At 42.2% G+C, this 19,163-nt stretch overlaps 1 protein-coding gene across 1 annotated transcript in view; it reads right to left on the bottom strand.

Moving 5' to 3' along the window:
- The window catches only part of PDGFD (platelet derived growth factor D), a 443,240-nt gene that overhangs the window by 65,292 nt on the left and 358,785 nt on the right, over nucleotides 1-19,163 (bottom strand). The gene's annotated exons all lie outside the window — the stretch shown is intronic.

Below are 19,163 nucleotides of genomic sequence, written 5' to 3'. Positions count from 1 at the left end.
TGGGACTCAGAAGGCTGCTATTCATTGTACTATTTACTCATTTGGATTTTGCCATCTGTTGCAAGTATCTTGTGGACTTTATTCTGTGCTGGGACTCAATAAACGCATCCCTCTGGATGAACCGAATTGCTGCGGGAATAACTCAAATTTTAACAATGATTATTAATTCCCATCCCTACATTTAGATGACTACACTATAGTTTAAAGTAAACCTGTCACAGTCTACCTAAACAGGTAATAAATCAAAAGAAAACTTGGATACCTGCATCTGCCCTTTAATATCCCAGTGGACCTGACCTGCTGGCCAAAAAGGCTGCCCATAGTGATGATATTATGGACTATTTAGACAAAGCTGGCCAACCAGACAGTGGGGTTTATTTACTAAAGATAGAGAGGGAAAAACTAGTCACAATTCTGCACCGAAACCAATCAGCTTCCAGGTTTTATTGCTAAAGCTTAATGAAACAAGCTGAGGACAGAAGCTGATTGGTTTCTCTGTAGATCTGTGACTAATCTTGCCCCCTCTAGCTTTAGTAAATAAACCCCACTCTGTCTAATTTTCCATTTTTTTTGTTGAATGCAAGAGAACTGAAAGATTAATTGGGGTGTTAGTTTTATTAACACACTTAACAGTTTTCATTTCCTAACTACCGTCTGGGTCTTGCCACCATCAAAGGCAAATGTCTCTGTTGTATACCAGTAAAAACAAGAGAATGTCCTAGGTCAGCTTGGCTAGTTAACCACTTCTGGACCGGAAAGGTTTTACCCCTTTCATGACCAGGCCATTTTTTGCGATACGGCACTGCATTACATTAACTGAAAATTGCACGGTCGTGCGACGCTGTACCCAAATAAAATTGATGTCCTTTTTTGCCACAAATAGAGCTTTCTTTTGGTGGTATTCGACCACCACTGCGATTTTAATTTTTGGTGCCATAAACAAAAAAAGCGACTTTTCTGAAATAAAAAACAATATTTTTTACTTTATAACATACCCAATAAAAAAAAAAAAACGTAAAAATCAATTTTTTTCATCATTTTAGGCCAATATGTATTCTGCTACATATTTTTGGTAAAAAGAAAATCACAATAAGTGTATATTGATTGGTTTGTGCAAAAGTTATCACGTCTACAATGCTAGTAATGGCAGCGATCAGCGATTTGTAGCGGGACTGTGAAATTGCGGTGGAAAGATTGGACACTTAACTGACATTTTTGACACTTTTGGGGGGACCAGTGACATTACTACAGTAATCAATGCTAAAAATATGCACTGTTACTGTACTAACGACACTGGCAGGGAAGGGGTTAACACCAGTGGTGATCTAAGGGTTAAATGTGACCCTAGAGCAGGGGTAGGGAACCTTTTTTCTGTCAAGGGCCATTTGGGTATTTATAAAATCATTCGGGGGCCGTACAAAATTATCACCTTAAAAATTAGCCTGTTATATTTGGTCAAACATTTAATTAACTCACCCCTAATGTGATGGCTGCAACTGCTTCTCTTTGGTGAGATGTGTGATGTTAGCTGATATTGATGATGTTGCTACTCGCAACAGGTTTTCCAGGTTTGCGTCGGTCAGTCTGGAGCGCAGTCAAATTTTTTGTGGTGGTAAGTTTTGAAAAGAACTACTGGCGGGTACTGCTGGTGGGTATAGCTGATTGGTACTGCTGGTGGGTATAGCTGATTGGTACTGCTGGTGGGTACAGCTGGCTGGTACTGCTGTGGGTACTGCTGGCTCAGGCTGATACTGCTGGCTTGTACTGTGCTGTGAGTACTGCTGGCTGGTACTGCTGGCTGGTACTGCTGGCTCAGGCTGATGCTGCTGTGGGTACTGCTGGCTGGTACTGCTGTGGGTACTGCTGGCTCAGGCTGGTACTGCTGTGGGTACTGCTGACTCAGGCTGGTACTGTGCTGTAGGTACTGCTGGCTGGTACTGCTGTGGGTACTGATGGCTCAGGCTGGTACCGATGGCTGGTACTGTGCTGTGGGTACTGCTGGCTGGTACTGATGGCTGGTACTGCTGGCTCAGGCGGGTACTGCTGTGGTTACTGCTGGCTCAGGCTGGTACTGCTGGCCGGTATTGCTGCTGGCTGGTATTGCTGTGGGTACTTCTGGCTCAGGCTGGTACTGCTGGCTGGTACTGTGCTGTAGGTACTGTTGGCTGGTACTGTTGTAGGTACTGCTGACTCTGGCTGGTACTGCTGTGGGTACTGCTGGTTCTGGCTGGTACTGCTGTGAGTACTGCTGGCTCTGGCTGGTACTGCTGGTTCTGGCTAGTACTACTGGCTTTGGCTGGTACTGCTGGCTCTGGCTGGAAGAGGTGATGTTTCCTGTATTGGTCACAGGAGGAGTGCATTTGATATCACTCCGCCTGTGACTTACTCAGACTGTCATAACGGAGCAGGAACTATACAGGAAGCATCAGCTCCATTCTGACAGATCAGCTGAGAGACACAGCTGCATGGGGGGCCGGACCAGATGACTTCGGGGGCCGCATACGGCCCCCGAACCGTAGGTTCCCCACCCCTGCCCTAGAGGGTGCTTTATAACTGTGTGGAGGTTGTATTGACTGAATGAACACAGAGACCTATGTTCCTAAATAAGAGCAGTGTTCATTACTGACAGATCAGCGGTCTGCTGTGTTTGCAATGGCAGACCACCGTTCTGTCTCCACAGGGAGCAATCGCGGGTGCCCGGCGGCAATTGTGGCGAGCGTGCCCCCACTAGCAGTCCTGTGAAGTGACGTGCAGTTACGTTGCTTCGCTGGACAGAGCTGACCTCCCGCAGTATATGTACTGCTGCTGGCAGTCGGCAAGTGGTTAAAGTGGTTGTAAAGGCACGACATTTTTTATCCTTAATCCATTCACTGCATTAGGGTAAAAAATGCCCCAGTGTGTGTACCCCCCCCCCCAAATCTGTTGCTGTGTCTATCTGCAGTTCTATAGCAGTTCTCTCCTCTCTCCCTGTACTCACAGGTCAACGAGGCAGCAGCGGGAGCCATTGGCTTCTGCTGCTGTCAATCAAATACTGTGAGCAGAGAGCAGGGAGTTGGGTCAAGCTGCTCTGTGTGTATCTTGCTTGGGAGCAAGCCTGCACATGCACCTCCATAGGAAGCAGGGAGAATAGGGTGAGCCAAGTGTGCTGATAGGGAGGGGGGGGGGCAAGTATAGTATGTTTGTTATTTAAAAAATACAAGGGTTCTTAAAAAAGTCTCTGCACTTTTTGATTGGCTGTGGCTAACAGAGAGGCAGATGATCGGACATGGTGGGCCTCAGTGCTATGGAGAATTAGCACAAGAGATGGTACTTGCAATCAATGTGAAGTGTTCCTTGACCTGCTGATTGCAGTTCTACTTGAAATCCGAAGTTCTCTGACCCCCCCCCACTCCCATACCCATAATCTTTCAGTGCTGCGTTGGTTAGTACGGGCTGAGGGACCTGCCATATGCTCTTGTCAAGAGTGCTCACTCTGCATGCCCTTTCCGCCCCCCTTCTTCTCCATTCATAGAAGCTTTACTATAGTTTCCATGAATGAAAAGTGATCAATGAATGGAGGAGGTGAACCTCTAAGCCATCTGTCTGATCCATACTCAGCAGAGAAAAGTAAAGAAGGGTTTACACCGAGCATGGAACAATATGCCATACATTTGGCAAATGTTAAAGCAATACAAATTTCCTCTTTGTGTGGGTCTTGTTATTTCTAGGTTAGAGGGTAAGGCTACTCCAGATAACGTCAGTGTGACGAAACGCGTCGAGAGCGTGATCACATCACTTCCGTCCATCGAACCAGAGGCTTGGGACGCACATCCGGCGGTTGGCACACACGCTGTTTCTAGGCGCGCACCGCTAGAGAGGAAGTTGCGGCTCCTATACCATACAGATACATTGTTCGGCAATTGCCAATGTTAGTACTTGTCTTTTTGTTTATATGAAATAAAGGATTTAAAGCAATCCTTCACTATCGGAAGCATTTTTCTTTTATACATGCCCCGGGATCACTCTGGTCATTTCCAATTGAATGGGATATCGATGTTTTAAGCCACTTATCACTGAACTGGAGTGTGATTGAGGAGACAGAACGGAACTAGGGACCTGATAAGTGTTGTGAGGGAGCGATCTCCAAATATTGACCTGTGTTCTACCCCTGCAGGGGTACCTGAGTCCGGTAAGCAGGGGACTTAAGGAGAGGGGGAGCACCTTTCTTTTCCCGCCCACTCACTGCACTCCGGGCCATTGCAATAAGAGCACGTTATCACTTTCTGTGGACTTTTTATTACTATAAAGAGATTGGACACTTTTTATCAAATTGCATTTATACTTTGTTGTGGATTTATATATATTGAATACAGGTTGGACTGTTGTCATGAATTTTATTAGGGAAGCTTATCCCCTTTTCTAACCTTTAATAGAACACCCATTTATCTGTATAAGGTTGTATATAGGATATTAATCGTCACATTTTTAGTTTTTGCACTTTGTTAACTACACTTGCCAGACATTGCACTCTTTGGTTTTATGCATTAAGGGAGTTTAACCCCCCTATTTCTTGGATACATCACACTTTCATGTATATTTATATACACTTTCTATTTGCACATTTTTGCTTAGTTGCACTTTTTTATTATACCTGATAGATACAACACACTGTTATATCATATTTACAATTTGAGGAAGCACATTTCATATTTTTTGATAGATTGTACATTTTTTTTTCATTAATATATATATTTATTTGCACTATGTAATTTTTTGCACCAAAGAGTTCCCCACTTATATCTTCAGCTACACACTTTTTTACTTTACACTACATAATTAATTTATTTCATAATTAACCCACCCTTTGTATTATAATAGACATTAATCCACCACCACCAGTACATTTACTTTGGTTATTAAAAGCCTAACATTTGGCAGCGCCAATCACTTACTCTATTTTTGTACATACATTGGACACATCCCTTTATGGGTTGTATCTTTTAAGTGGGCTGCAGCCAGCATTTGGTTTTTGGTTTTAGAGTTTTTTATCCTAAGCGAGGATTTGTTGGTTTTTATTTAAAAGTAAAGAAGGGTTTACACTGAGCATGGAACTATATGCCATACATTTGACAAATGTTAAAGCAATACAAATTTCCTCTTTGTGTGGGTCTTGTTATTTCTAGGTTAGAGGGTAAGTCTGCAAGTCAATGCACCCAAAATGAAGCATGCAAGGAAAGCAGCACATGGTAACTGATAAAACTGAGCAGTGGTCCAATAAAAGTATGATTAAATAAAACAGTTACGTATTCATTGAAAAAATTATTTTTTTTGTTAAGCTCTGTATTATATCCACCAATCCTCATATTAGTTCATATTTAGTCCTACACAACAGGACTAAAATATGTAAAGCAAGAAGTATGAACCGATGATGCTTTGTTGCAGTGCTTAGTGCTGTTAATTTGACATTTGGAGCTTGCTGATAGCCAAAGAGAGCAGAGTGGTGATGTTACTGCCCCTTTAGTGTCTAATAAGCAAGCACGGGGTAGCTTGCTGGCGAAGCAGCAGAGACAAGTGATGTCAACAGGTTATGGTGTCTGGTAGGAGAGCTGGAACCAAAACACTGATTTATCAGGATTACAATTCATTTTAGCAGGTACAGAAACTTTCTTTTTCTTTCCAGCTACAGTTTTTCAAATGTGTATTTAGCTGTTTGCCAGTAGTTAAGCTTTAAACTGTGTCTAACTTTCAAGTCATTACAGTGAACAAGGGGGGCACTCTTTACATCAGAAGGAAAATAGATTTAACCTCTGATGCTGATGTCACTGAGTGTTTTTGGGATGTGGAATCTCTGCAAGACTTCTAGGCTGCCTATGTTGTGGGTGTTGATTTAACCCCTTCCGTACCGCGTCATGTAAAATGACGTCGGCACAAATCCTTTCTCGATCCGGGCGGACGTCATATGACGGCGCCCGGATCTCCCCGCTACTGCGCGCCCCCGGGGGCGCGCAGCGCGGCGATCGGGGGTGAGGCTCGTCCCTCGGACTGAGCCCAACCCCGATCAAGGTAAACAGCCAATGAAATTGGCTGTTTACCACGTGATCGGCTGTGTCAATCACAGCCGATCACATGAGCGGCTCCAGCGCGAGCCGCTCGTTCCTTCCTTAATGCGCGCCCCCGGGGGCGCGCAGCGCGGCGATCGGGGACGAGGCTCGTCCCTCGGACAGAGCCCATCCCCGATCTAGGTAAAGAGCCAATGAAATTGGCTCTTTACCACGTGACCGGCTGTGTCCAATCACAGCCGGTCACAAATGTCATCAGAGAACACGGTAACTAGCTGTCACCGTGTTCTCCTCCTCACACACTGATCCTGTGTGAGGAGGAGATTGTGGTAACAGCTAGTTACCAATCATAGTGCACCCCAAACACACTGATTGCCCCCCCCAATAAAGAGCACCTGTCACTAGCCCATCAAAGTACCCGAGTACCTGTCACCAGCCCATCAGGTACTCTGATGACAGGTACTCAGGTACTCTGATGACAGGTACTCAGGTACTCTGATGGGCTGGTGACAGGTACTCGGGTACTCTGATGATGGGTACTCGGGTACTCTGATGACAGGTACTCGGGTACTCTGATGACAGGTACTCAGGTTCTCTGATGACAGGTACTCTGATGGGCTGGTGACAGGTACTCGGGTACTCTGATGACGGGTACTCGGGTACTCTGATGACAGGTACTCAGGTACTCTGATGACAGGTACTCGGGTACTCTGATGACAGGTACTCTGATGGGCTGGTGACAGGTACTCGGGTACTCTGATGACGGGTACTCGGGTACTCTGATGACAGGTACTCGGGTACTCTAACGGGTACTCGGGTACGCTGATGACGGGTACTCGGGTACTCTGATGACGGGTACTCGGGTACTCTGATGACAGGTACTCGGGTACTCTGATGACAGGTACTCGGGTACTTTGAGTACCCGTCACCGGAGTACCCGAGTACCCGTCATCGGAGTACCCAAGTACCTGTCACCTACCCAACAGAGTACCCGAGTACCTTCCACCTGCTTATCAGAGTACCTGACACCTGAAGTACCCAAGTACTTGCCACCTGCTCATCATTACCCATCACTACTCATCAGTACTCATCAGTACCTATCACCTATTAGTATCAGTACTGACCATCCGTACCCATCAGTACAGTATCAGTATCACCTATCAGTATCAGTACTACTCATCAGTACCTATCACCTGCCTGTCACCTGCCCATAAGAGTACCCGAGTACCTGTCACCTGCCTATCGGAGTACTCGAGTACCTGCCACTTGCTCATCAGTACCAGAGTACCTGTCACCTGCCCAGCAAAGTACCCGAGTACCTGTCACCCTTCATACAGCCACCATGTCTAAGTCCAAAAAGGTTTATATACGTCCTCCGTTTAAACCTAAATACCGGTGTTATGGCAGCAGATAGCTGCCATAACCCTGGTATTTTTTTAAACGGTGGATGGTTGGCTTTCCGAAAAGGGTGGTCCCAGCGGCGGATTCGCCGTGGGATCACCCTTCCGGGGTGGCGGAAGAGGTGCCCCCCCCCTCCCGCTGCATTCTGGTCCTTTTCCCCGCTTACCGGACCCGCCGGCAGCGGGGAAAACGATCCGGTCCCAGATCCTCACAGACAGGATGTCGAGTGAGGGCAAGCTTGCCCTCACTCGACTCTATGGTCTTGGAGGACCGGAGCTACGGCAAACGTCGTTGCCTAGCAACCAGTTTAAAGGTCCCTTTTTTTCTTTTTCATTTTATTTAATTTTTTTTTTATTTATTTTTTTTATTTTTTCTATCTTTTAGTGTACTTTTGAGATCTGAGGACTTTTTGACCCCAGATCTCACAAAAAAGAGGTCCTGTCGTGCCTTTTTCTATTACAAGTAATGTTTACATTTCTTGTAATAGAAATAAAAATGATCAATTTTTTTTTTTTTTTAAAAACAGTGTAAAAATAAAAAATAATAAATAAAATAAATAGTAAAAAAAAAAAAATTAAAGCGCCGTGTCCCCGCGAGCTCGCGCGCAGAAGCGAACGCATACGGAAACCCCGCCCACATATGTAAACAGTGTTCAAACTACACATGTGAGGTATCGTCGCGATCGTTAGAGCAAGAGCAATAATTTGAGCCATAGACCTCCTCTGTAACTCTAAGATAGCAACCTGTAGAAATTTTTAAAATGTCGCCTATGGGGATTTTTAAGTACCAAAGTTTGTCACCATTCTGTGAGCGTGCGCAATTTTGAAGCATGACATGTTGGGTATCTATTTACTCGGCGTAACATTATCTTTCACATTATGGAAAACAATTGGGCTAACTTTACTGGTTTCTTATTTTTTAATTAAAAAAAGTGATTTTTTTCCCAAAAAATTGCGTTTGGAAGACCGCTGCGCAAATACGGTGTGATAAAAAATATTGCAATAATCTCCATTTTATTCTCTAGGGTCTCTGCTAAAAAAAAATATATAATGTTTTGGGGTTCTAAGTAGTTTTCTAGCAAAAACAACTGATTTTAGCTTGTAAACACCAAATGTCAAAAATAGGCCTAGGCAAGTGGCTAGGATGCATGATGATGCTCCTTGGATGTTTAGGCCCCTCTATATGGCTAGGCTGTGAAAAAGTCTCACACATGTGGTATTGCCATACTCAGGAGAAGTGGCAGAATGTATTTTGGGGTGTCATTTTTGCTATGTACATGCTATGTGTTAGGAATATCCTATAAATTGACAACTTTGTGTAAAAAAAAAAAGTTTTTATTTTTTTCCCACATTTTCCAAAAACTTGTGGAAAAAAATGACATGTTCAAAGGACCCATAATGCCTCATAGAATATACGTTGGAGTGTTTGCTTTCCAAAATGGGGTCATTTTGTGGACTTTTCCATTGTATTGGTGCTCTAGGGCCTTGAAAAATGTGATAGGTAGTAAGAAAGTTTTATGTGTATTTATGCTCCTAAAACGCCTTATGGTGCTACTTGGACGTGGAGTCTCTTTTTGTGGCCAGGCTGTGTAAAAGTCTCACACATGTGGTATCACCATACTCAGAAGGAGTAGCAGAATGAATTTTGGGGTGTCATTTTTGCTGTGTACATGCTATGTGTTAGAAATAGCTTATAAATTGACAACGTTTTGGGAAAAAAAAAGAAAAAAAAATGTTTTCTTCATTTTCCCAAGAATTGTGGGAAAAAATTATAACTTCAAAAAACTCACCATGCCTCTTACTAAATACCTTGGACTGTCTACTTTACAAAAAGGGGTCATTTGGGGGGTATTTGTACTGTCCTGACATTTCAGGGCCTCAAGAAAGGAGATAGGCCATCAGTACATCTGGTGTGATCAATTTTCAGTAATTGGTACCATAGCTTCTAGACTCAATAACTTTCACACAGACTAAATAATATACACTAATTTGGGTTAATTTTACCAGAGACATGCAGCAGTATAAATTTTGGCCCAAATGTATGAAGAAAAATTAATTTTTTGCAAAATTTTATAATAGAAACTAAAAAAAAATGTTTTTTTTGCAAAATTTTTGCTCTTTTTTTGCTTATATCACGAAAAAAAAAAAAACCCCAGTTGTGATCAAATACCACCAAAAGAAAGCTCTATTTGTGTGAAAAAAATGATAAAATTTTTGTTTGGTTACAGTGTAGCATGACTGAGCAATTGTCATTCAAAGTGTGAGAGTGCTGAAAGCTGAAAATTGGTCTGGGCAGGAAGGGGGTCTAACTGCTCTGTATGGAAGCGGTTAATCTGAAATACTTTTTTTGGAGTAGGTTTCATGGGCACAATTACCACCCAAAACTAATTTTTCTGCACCTGTTTGACAGGGGCATATCATTTAAATTTTTGACAGCAAGTCCAATTCTTACTTTTGTCAAGAGTACCACTATAGGGTTACGTTATGAAGGTGCCACAGACACCCAAAGACCAATTTTTACATATCTGTTTGAGAGGTGCATAACATTTAACTTTTTGACAGCAAGGCCAATTCTTGCTTTCATCAAGAGTACCTCTATAAGTTTACAGCATGAAGGCACCACAGACACCCAAAGACCAATTTTTCTGCACCTGTTCGACAGGTGCATATCAATTCAGTTTTTGACAGCAAGGAAATTCTTGCTTTCATCAAGAGTGCCTCTATAGAGTTACAGTGTGAAGACACCTTCGACACACAAATACCAATTTTTCTCCACCTGTTACTTCTATCTAAAGTCTGTGGAAGAGACACCAGAATTTATCCAAAAACATTCTAATCTTGTTCCCAGTGCATTACATTGTTGCCTCATATCATACAGACTGGTTCCCCAAGCCGTTGTTTACAAAATAAAGAAATCTTTCAGGGAAAATGTCATTTTTTTGGCTTTATAAATGCAATTATTTTTCCAGCATCTTCTATACACAGTACAGATGTGTCACTTTACAGGTAGACTAAGGGAAACTATATGTTCACTATACTGAAAGGAATTTTTCATTTTTACTGTTATTTCTCATTTTGATGCTTTTTACATTAAGCATCAGTAAATCACTGCTCATTTAAAAATTTAAATTTTTGACAATATTTTTTTTAATTGATACATGTCCCCTAGGGCAGTACCTGGAACCCAATAACCATTGTATGGCCAATTATTTGCATGTAAGCCTTCAAAATGGGCACTTTTTATTTTTCCAGTTCGGATTCCATAGACTTCAATGGGGTTCATTATTCGGTTCCGAACTTTAGCGATGTTTGAAAGTTCTGGTGCGAACCGAAAAAAAACGGGTCGTTCGACCCATCCCTAATGAAGACCCTGTACTTGATAACATGCTTATTGAGACAGACGTACTTTTATGGGATATCTGTGAGTGGAGGAAGACTTTGTATTTAAAGTGGCTTTTTTCATACAGGTGAATTGTTTTTGGAGATCTGGTGAGTGTAACATCTAAGGGGAGCGGATTTCGCAAGGTGTGGTGATGGAGCTTATGGACTCACTTATCTTATCCTCAGAGAAACTCTAGTTGTATGAACCACTCTAAATGCTCACTGGGTATAATATATCTTGAACTGTTTAAAGGCAAGGGGTGCAATACACCTGCTAATGCTACAAGGACTGATTATGATTCAAAGCATATGATAGAGAATAATAATATTATTATTATTTATAAAAAAATATATATATATTTATTTTTAAAACGTCAATTTCAGTTTTAGCCAGGTGCATCCTAAATTTTCAGTTTCGGCACCAGAATTTTTATTTTGGTGCACCACTACTGGATACTAATATTTATTTTTAATGAAAGCAGGGTCTTCAAACCATTGCCCTCCAGTTGTTCAGGAACTACAATTCCCATCATGCCTTGTTATGTCTGTAGTTCCACAACAGCTGGAGGGCCGTAGTTTGAGGATCCCTGACCTAGGGAATATCCGATTGCCTCCTTTGGGATCTGGAAGGATTTTTTTTCCCCATTGGATTGTGCTTTGTTGGAGTTTTATGCGTTCCTCTGAATCAACCGTGAATTAACGGTGGGAATAGAATTGTATATACAGAGGTTTTCTATTTGCTTGTTTTTGTTTTGTTTTGTTTTACTATTAGTTGAACTAAATGGACTTGTGTTTTTTTTTTCAGTCTGACTAACTATGTATCTATGTAACTCTGCATATTATCACAATCATTTTTTATTTTTAAATAGTCTTAATTTTTTTCCTGACCACTGCCACAGGGGACAAATGACTAATTAAATGACATAAAAGTAGATCAGCCCAGCACAATAATTTCAGCAATAGTGGTAATTGACTGTGGTAAATCAGGCCATCATATCTTTTTATAATTAAACCTTGAATGCTGTTTACTATGTCCAAAGCATCTACTTTGTGATCTTCCAGGAAGTAATATTGCATGTAGTAAATTCTTTATGAGATATAAATCAAAATGTGCAATTAACAAATATGTTGATAGATCAGAGCGAAACGTTTGAGATTAACTCATAAAAGACAGCCGCGGGCTATTTCACATGACAGCATGGAGGACAGCTGTGAGCCAGCCAATACATCTGTCCATGCACTCGCTGCCAAACTGGCTAATGTACATGACAGAAATAGTCTGGCAGCTTGACATCAACCTCTGTTTGGGATTGTTTTGTAAATTGTGTGGTTCCTCCATCTGAATCTTTCAGAGAAAAAAAAAAAAATACCTCTTTCAGGGCAGTATGAAGATGCCTAAGCAATGGGACTGATTTATAGGAAATAAAGGAAAGAACAAAGCTCATGTTGTCCTCTAAATGAACCTAAAATCTGATTGCCTGCTATAGAAAACACTAGATTTTTGCTTTTCTCCATTTTATGCCACGGACCTTAAAGAGTACTTCCAGCCTGGGGGAAAAAAAGTTAAAAGTCAGCAGCTACTTTAAATATAAGGACACTTACCTGTCCAGGGATCCCGCATTGTCGGCACCTGAAGCCGATTCGTCCATCGGCTCTGGGTGCAGGTACCAGCATCTTCTCTAAGGGAAACAGGGAGTGAAGCCTAGCAACTTCACAGCCCATTTCCTACTGCGCATGCTCGAGTCATGCTGTGCTCTTTAAATGGTCTTGCTGTCTTCTGTGACCTGTGTGTGTCCCAGAAGGCAGTGGGGGGGGGGGGAGGGGGCAGAAAATTGCATAGATTGGCGCACAACGAATGCGGCAATCTTATCCGGAAGTAGGAGCGGGTACCTGGTTTTGACAGGTATCTGCTCCCCCCTAAAGGTGCCAAACCTGGCAGTGGAGGAGGGGGGGGGGAAGCAAACAAGCAGAGCTTCCCCTTTTGGGTGGAGCTCTGCTTTAACTAATTTGGCTTTCACACCTTTTTATCCCCTATAGACCAGACCATATTTTCACATTTCTGCTATGTGTCTATTCATGAGTCTATAACTTTGTAATTACTTATGATAAATAGTTAATACATATATTGTTTATTTAGGGGATAAACAGGGCTTTCTTGTGACCCTAAAGTTATCTGAGAATGTTTTAGATTTATTTGCATATTAAGGGGGAAAAAAGAGTAAAAGTCTAAAAAGAAAAAACATTTTTTTTCAAGTTTGATTAGTAATATTTTTAACACCATTGAAGTACCATTACTGTGGGGAAAATATATACATTTTATTCTGCTGCTTATTCTATTTACTGCAACATTACAATTACATTTCTGGTACAATTTATGTTAAAGTTATTTACAAAAGAAATAAAGTTTTTTTTTGCATTTTCTTTGCATTTGTCTCATAATGCATCAGTAATTTAAAGTTATTACTGATTTAAAATAAAACAGAAATACCATAAACCACATATTTTTTAACAGTAAATCCTTAAAGTTAATATTGTATATATGTGCTTTATAATATTTTTTTTTCCAACAAATAATTAAAAATAGAAACATGGAACAGGAGATGAAACTGTTACTCTACTCAATCTATTATTCTAAGCTATTCTTCTAAAGTGGAAAAAGCCAGGTGCTCCCATCCTGTCCTTTTGGAAGGGCCTGGTAAACTCTATGATTCCTTTCTACAGGGCCACCTACATTTCCCGAGGTTATAAGAAAAAATTTAATAAAGTATGGCAGGCCTGGATGGATACATCTTCCACCATTGGGTGAGGGTAAGAGTTTAATTGGGATAAACTAATTTTGATACCAGACATATATGTGGGATTGTTAAGTGGAGAGCTTTGGTAGAGTGATCAAATTTCAGGATGGTTGAACCTCTTGCTGTATGCGAAATTGTCTTAGGCTGCTCGCATTTATGATGGACTAAACCTTTTCTCTCTTCCAGTTTTCCATAATGCTTGTAAATTCTGCTTTATTGATTTGCTTGAGTTATCTGACATATTGTGACATTGCGTATCCTAGCTACTATAGTTGCACTCAATATCCCATCATAGAAGCCTAACAGGTTGTAGGTATTGAGCTGGTGATTGGGGGGGGGGGGGATTGAGTGGTAGGATACATGGGATTTAGATTAGATAGTCGGTCTTTGTTAAGTAGCCTGGAAGTACTTTTGCTTTCTGTAACTGTTGTTTTTAGCCCTGTGAGGCCTGTTGTTTTGGTGTCTGCCATGTGGCAGTCACTGCTATGTTCTTACACTTTACAAAAATTCAATAAAAATAATAAAAAAAAATATATAGTGCTTATACAGGTTGAGCTTCTGAAATTAATGGGTTAACTAGTAAAGTAGGGACATGTCCTGGTTAATCAAGAGTTAACTAACTCCCTGCACACACTAAACTCTCTGAATTCTCTGTCAACTGCAGCTCTCTCTCTCCTAGATTGCTGTCTGTCAGGGAACGGAGGAGATATGACAGCTAGTGAGTTACTTTTGTTTTGGTTAACAAATGTTACACTGAGTGATCACTGTGATTGGCTGTCAGAGTTTCCATAGGATTGGGAGCTCATGTTTCTACAGACTTCAGGTCTCTAAGGGCTGTGCATGGGAGGGAGCAGGGGAGATAAGAAACTGCAGGCAGTCTCCTGGGTGTACAGAAGATGCCTTGTGTGCAGAGGAGGGGGTTTTATGGATGTTCATAACATGCCAAAGGTGAGAAGTGAGACCTTAACAAACTCCCACCCGGCCAATGTACATATACTACTGAGGAAGTCAATGCCTGTGGTTGGGCGCCGACGTCACGCGTATAGAGGGCGGAGCCTGCATGCTGGAAGCTGTCTCTTCCTAGATACCGTTTATGCTTACTGCTATGCGCTTTGGAAGCGCCACCTTTGTGAGTACCATTCCTTTTACTCAATAAAGCGTTTTACTGCAACCATACAGAGAGCACTAGATCTCTTCCTTTGTTCCCCTTCTATGTCTATCGGTGAGAATCCCTCTGGAGGTGATAGGCTATCCATAGCCTCTATTATCTGAAGGTCCCTGTGTATATACAACGCTGTGATTGACCCAGCAGTGGGTCTATAGTGGAGGTGAGAGACCAATTCACCTGGTGGTGGGATTGCACTATTTACGGAAGCACTAAGTTTTGCACAAGATTCTTTTGGACACGTGGATTCACCGTTTATTTGATTAATTATATGGACATTGGGATATGTATGGGCACGTATTTTGAGTTTGAATACACTATGTGTGCACATGACTGCCGCAACACTACTTTTTGGTTTATTTAGTATACATTGTGTGGTTTAGGCACTTTTAGTGTGTGCTGCCGGTCTCTATATTATTTGATTATTGCACTATTCACTTTAGATTTTTTTTGAGCTGATAGATTTTGTTATATTAATGTACATATACGGCCAAGAGGGAGCTTCCTCCTTCTGAGTGGACGTTCAGGAACGTCCTGCAGAAGGTGGGAGATCGCACAGCCGAGTGCACGTGCAGCTGCGCAATCCCGGTGTGCCTGTGTCCCCTGGACACAGAGCAACACCGCTCGACTGGAGGCCTCTGTGATTGGCCCTCCAGATCACATGACGGCCGTGTCCAATCTAAGCCGTCATGTGATGTAAATAGAGACGTTGTCACGGTGATCGGCTCTGCTTCTCCTCACACAGTGAGGAGAAGGAGAGCGGATTGGTGCTGGCAGGCAGCGATCAGTGAGTATAGAGCTGTTTTACTGCTCTTTACTCACTGATCACCCTGTGCTAGTGCCCCCAATCACAGTGTCCCCAAAAGTTTCCCTAAACACAGTGCCCCCATAATAAAACACCTGTCACACATCTGTCCCAATAAAATCTGTCCCAGTGAACATCTTCCACATCTGTTCGTGATAATCTGGCACAAATCATCTGGCGCACATCTTCCACATCTGTCCGTGATCATCTGGTGGACATCTGCCCCATCTGCCTGTGATCATCTGGCGCACATCATCTGCCACATCTGGTGCACATCATCTGCGGCATCTGGCGCACATCATCTGCCACATCTGTCTGTGATCATCTGGCGCACATCTGGTGCAGATTATCTGCCACATCTGGCGCACATCTGCCACATCTGGTGCACATCAACTGCCACATATGTCTGTGATTATCTGGCGCACATCTGGCACACATCATCTGCCACATATGTCCGTGATCATCTGGGGCACATCTGGCACACATCATCTTCCACATCTGGCGCACATCTGCCACATCTGGTGCACATCAACTGCCACATATGTCTGTGATCATCTGGCGCACATCTGGCGCACATCATCTGCCACATATGTTCGTGATCATCTAGCGCACATCTGAAGCACATCATCTGCCACATCTGGTGCACATCTGTCGGTAATCATCTGGCGCACATCTGGCGCAGATTATCTGCCACATCTGGTGCACATCTGCCACATATGTCTGTGATTATCTGGCACACACCATCTGCCACATATGTCCGTGATGATCTGGCGCACATCTGGCGCAGATTATCTGCCACTTCTGGTGCACATCTGCCACATCTGGTGCACATCAACTGCCACATATGTCCGTGATAATCTGGCGCACATCTGGCACACATCTGGCACACATCTGTCTGTGATCATCTGGCGCCCATCATCTGCCACATCTGGCACACATCTGTCTGTGATCATCTGGCGCACATCATCTGCCACATCTGGCGCACATCATTTGCAAAATCTGTCTGTGATCATCTGGCGCACATCTTCAGCCATATCTGTCAGTGATCATCTATCGCATCTGTAGTCATCTGGCGCACATCATATGCCACATCTGTCAAAGTGAACATCTGCCACATCCCAGTGATCAACATCTGTCACACATCTGTCCCAGGAATCAGCACACATCTGTCCACATGGCTAAAAAATGATCCACGGCCTTCAAAAATGTGATAGGTACTCAGGAAATGAAATGTGTAATTTATGCCTTTAGAATGCCTGACAGTGCTACTTAAATGTTGGGCCTCTGTATGAGACCAGGTTGTAGAAAAGTCTCACATATGTGGTATCGCCATACTTAGTAGGAGTAGTAGAATATATTTTGGGGTGTCATTTTGGCTATGTAAATGCTATGTGTTAAAAAAATTGTATAAATTGACAACCTTGTGTAAAAAAAAAATAGGTTTTCATTTTCTTTACACATTTTCCAAAAACTTGTGAAAAAAAATGACACATTCAAAAGACTCATTGTGCCTCGTGGAATATACATTGGGTTGTTTTGTTTCCAAAATGGGGTAATTTTTTGGGTAATTCTATTGTCCTGGTGCTCCAGGGCTTTCACAAATGTGATAGGTACTCAGGAAATAAAATGTGTAATTTATGCCTTTAGAACGCCTGCTACTTGGATGTTGGGCCTCTGTATGTGGCCAGGCTGTGGAAAAGTCTCACACATGTGGTATTGCCATACTCAGGTGAAATAGCAGAATATATTTTGGGGTGTAATTGCAGGTTTATCTTATGCCATGTGTAAGAAATAACTTGTTAACATGACAATTTTGTGGGGGGAAAAAAAATACGTAGCTAGGCTTGTAGACTCTAAAACTTTCACGCAAACCTATTATCATACACTTATAAGGATTTTTTTTACCAAAGACATGTAGTAGAACACATCACTAAAATTATGACGAATTTTGATTTGGATTTCTTTTAAAACAAAATGTAGAAAATATTGTTTTTGTTTTTCAAAATTCAAAAATATTTTTTCGCTTATATCACAAAAAATAAAAAGCCCAGTAGTGAATAAATACCACCAAAAGAAAGCTCTATTTGTGTAAACAAATTGATAAAAATGTAATTTGGGTACAGTGTAGCATGACTGAGTAATTGTCATTCAAAGTGTTAGAGCACCGAAAGCTGAAAATTGGTCTGGGAAGGAAGGGGGTGAAAGTGCCCAGTATTGAGGTGGTTAAAGTAAATGTACAATGAAAAAGGAAAAAAACTCAGCTAACAGATTGCAAACCCATGGCAGCATTAACATGGAAATAAACCCATCGAATTAACAGTTTCAAAAACAGTTACATTCCCGGCATGTGCTGGAAATGTAACTGCCACATTGCTTGTGCTCTCAACCAAACTGTCAACCCACCAAATAGCTGGTGTCATAACTGATCACATGTGCAGCACCATGGCAACTACAGAATAATCAGAGGCCAAGAAAGCAGCTTCCTTGCCTAAAAACAATAGGTGGGTTTAGTTCCGCTTTAATTATTTTGTGCACGCAGGAATGATGGCCAGCGTGACCTTGCCTTTTTCTACTACTCAACACCTTACATTTCTATTGGTGGACCTCTATGATGCAGTGCCTCACTGGCCATTAAGAGAAAATGGGCTCTGTCAAAACATGGAAATGTTTGAAGTTTGCTGGTTAACAACAATATCTCTCCTGCGCTCGAGTGGTATGCGGGAAGGTGAATCTTCTAGGTGGTTTTATGACACAAATGAAGTGGTCTTGCTGCCCCCCTCAGGACCAAGGGTATCCAAAAGGCACTATAAGAAAACAACAAGAGAAGGGCGCACCGACCTTGTGCATTACTACTTAAAAGTTTATTAAAATCAAAGAAGGGTAGAGTACAATATACTCACAAACGTAGCATATGAACAAGCATATAGGAAATGGGCACCGCTCTCTTCCAGTACACTTCTCTACTGCTGGATAGCGTGATGGCGTCCTCAAAACCTGATGTGGCTTACACGTTTCGAGGGAGGACCCTCTTCCTCAGAGCCAAAATAGCCAGAGTGGCGATTTTGGCTCTGAGGAAGAGGGTCCTCCCTCGAAACGCGTAAGCCACATCAGGTTTTGAGGACACCTTCACGCTATCCAGCAGTAGAGAAGTGTCCTGGAAGCGAGCAGTGCCCATTTCCTTTATGCTTGTTCATATGCTACGTTTGTGAGGATATTGTACGCTACCCTTCTTTGATTTTAATAAACTTTTAAGTGGTAATGCACAAGGTCGGTGGGCCCTTCTCTTGTTGTTTTCTTGTTTGCTGGTTAAAAACAGCCTGATATTTTCTTTTAAAGTGACAAATTAAAATACTATGAGGAATTCAAAACAACCCTAATATTTTCCTTCACTTCCTGTCCCATAGCCAAAACTGAAAGTGGGATGAAACCCCTCCAAAGTGAGGGAGCCTTGGGGTGTCACCAGGGTCACCAGAACTGGTGTCCCCATTGGAAGCTTTCCCCCTATTAAAGCACTGGTGTCAACTCAAAGATTTGGATTTTCTTTTACTTTTATGCTCGTGATCATGGTAAACAGGACAA

This window comes from Pelophylax lessonae, assembly GCF_965119305.1.
Source record: "Pelophylax lessonae genome assembly, chromosome: 2".
In the NCBI taxonomy this organism is placed as follows: Eukaryota; Metazoa; Chordata; class Amphibia; order Anura; family Ranidae; genus Pelophylax; species Pelophylax lessonae.
Note: the sequence above shows the minus strand (reverse complement) of the source record. Positions and strands in the feature narration are given on the sequence as shown.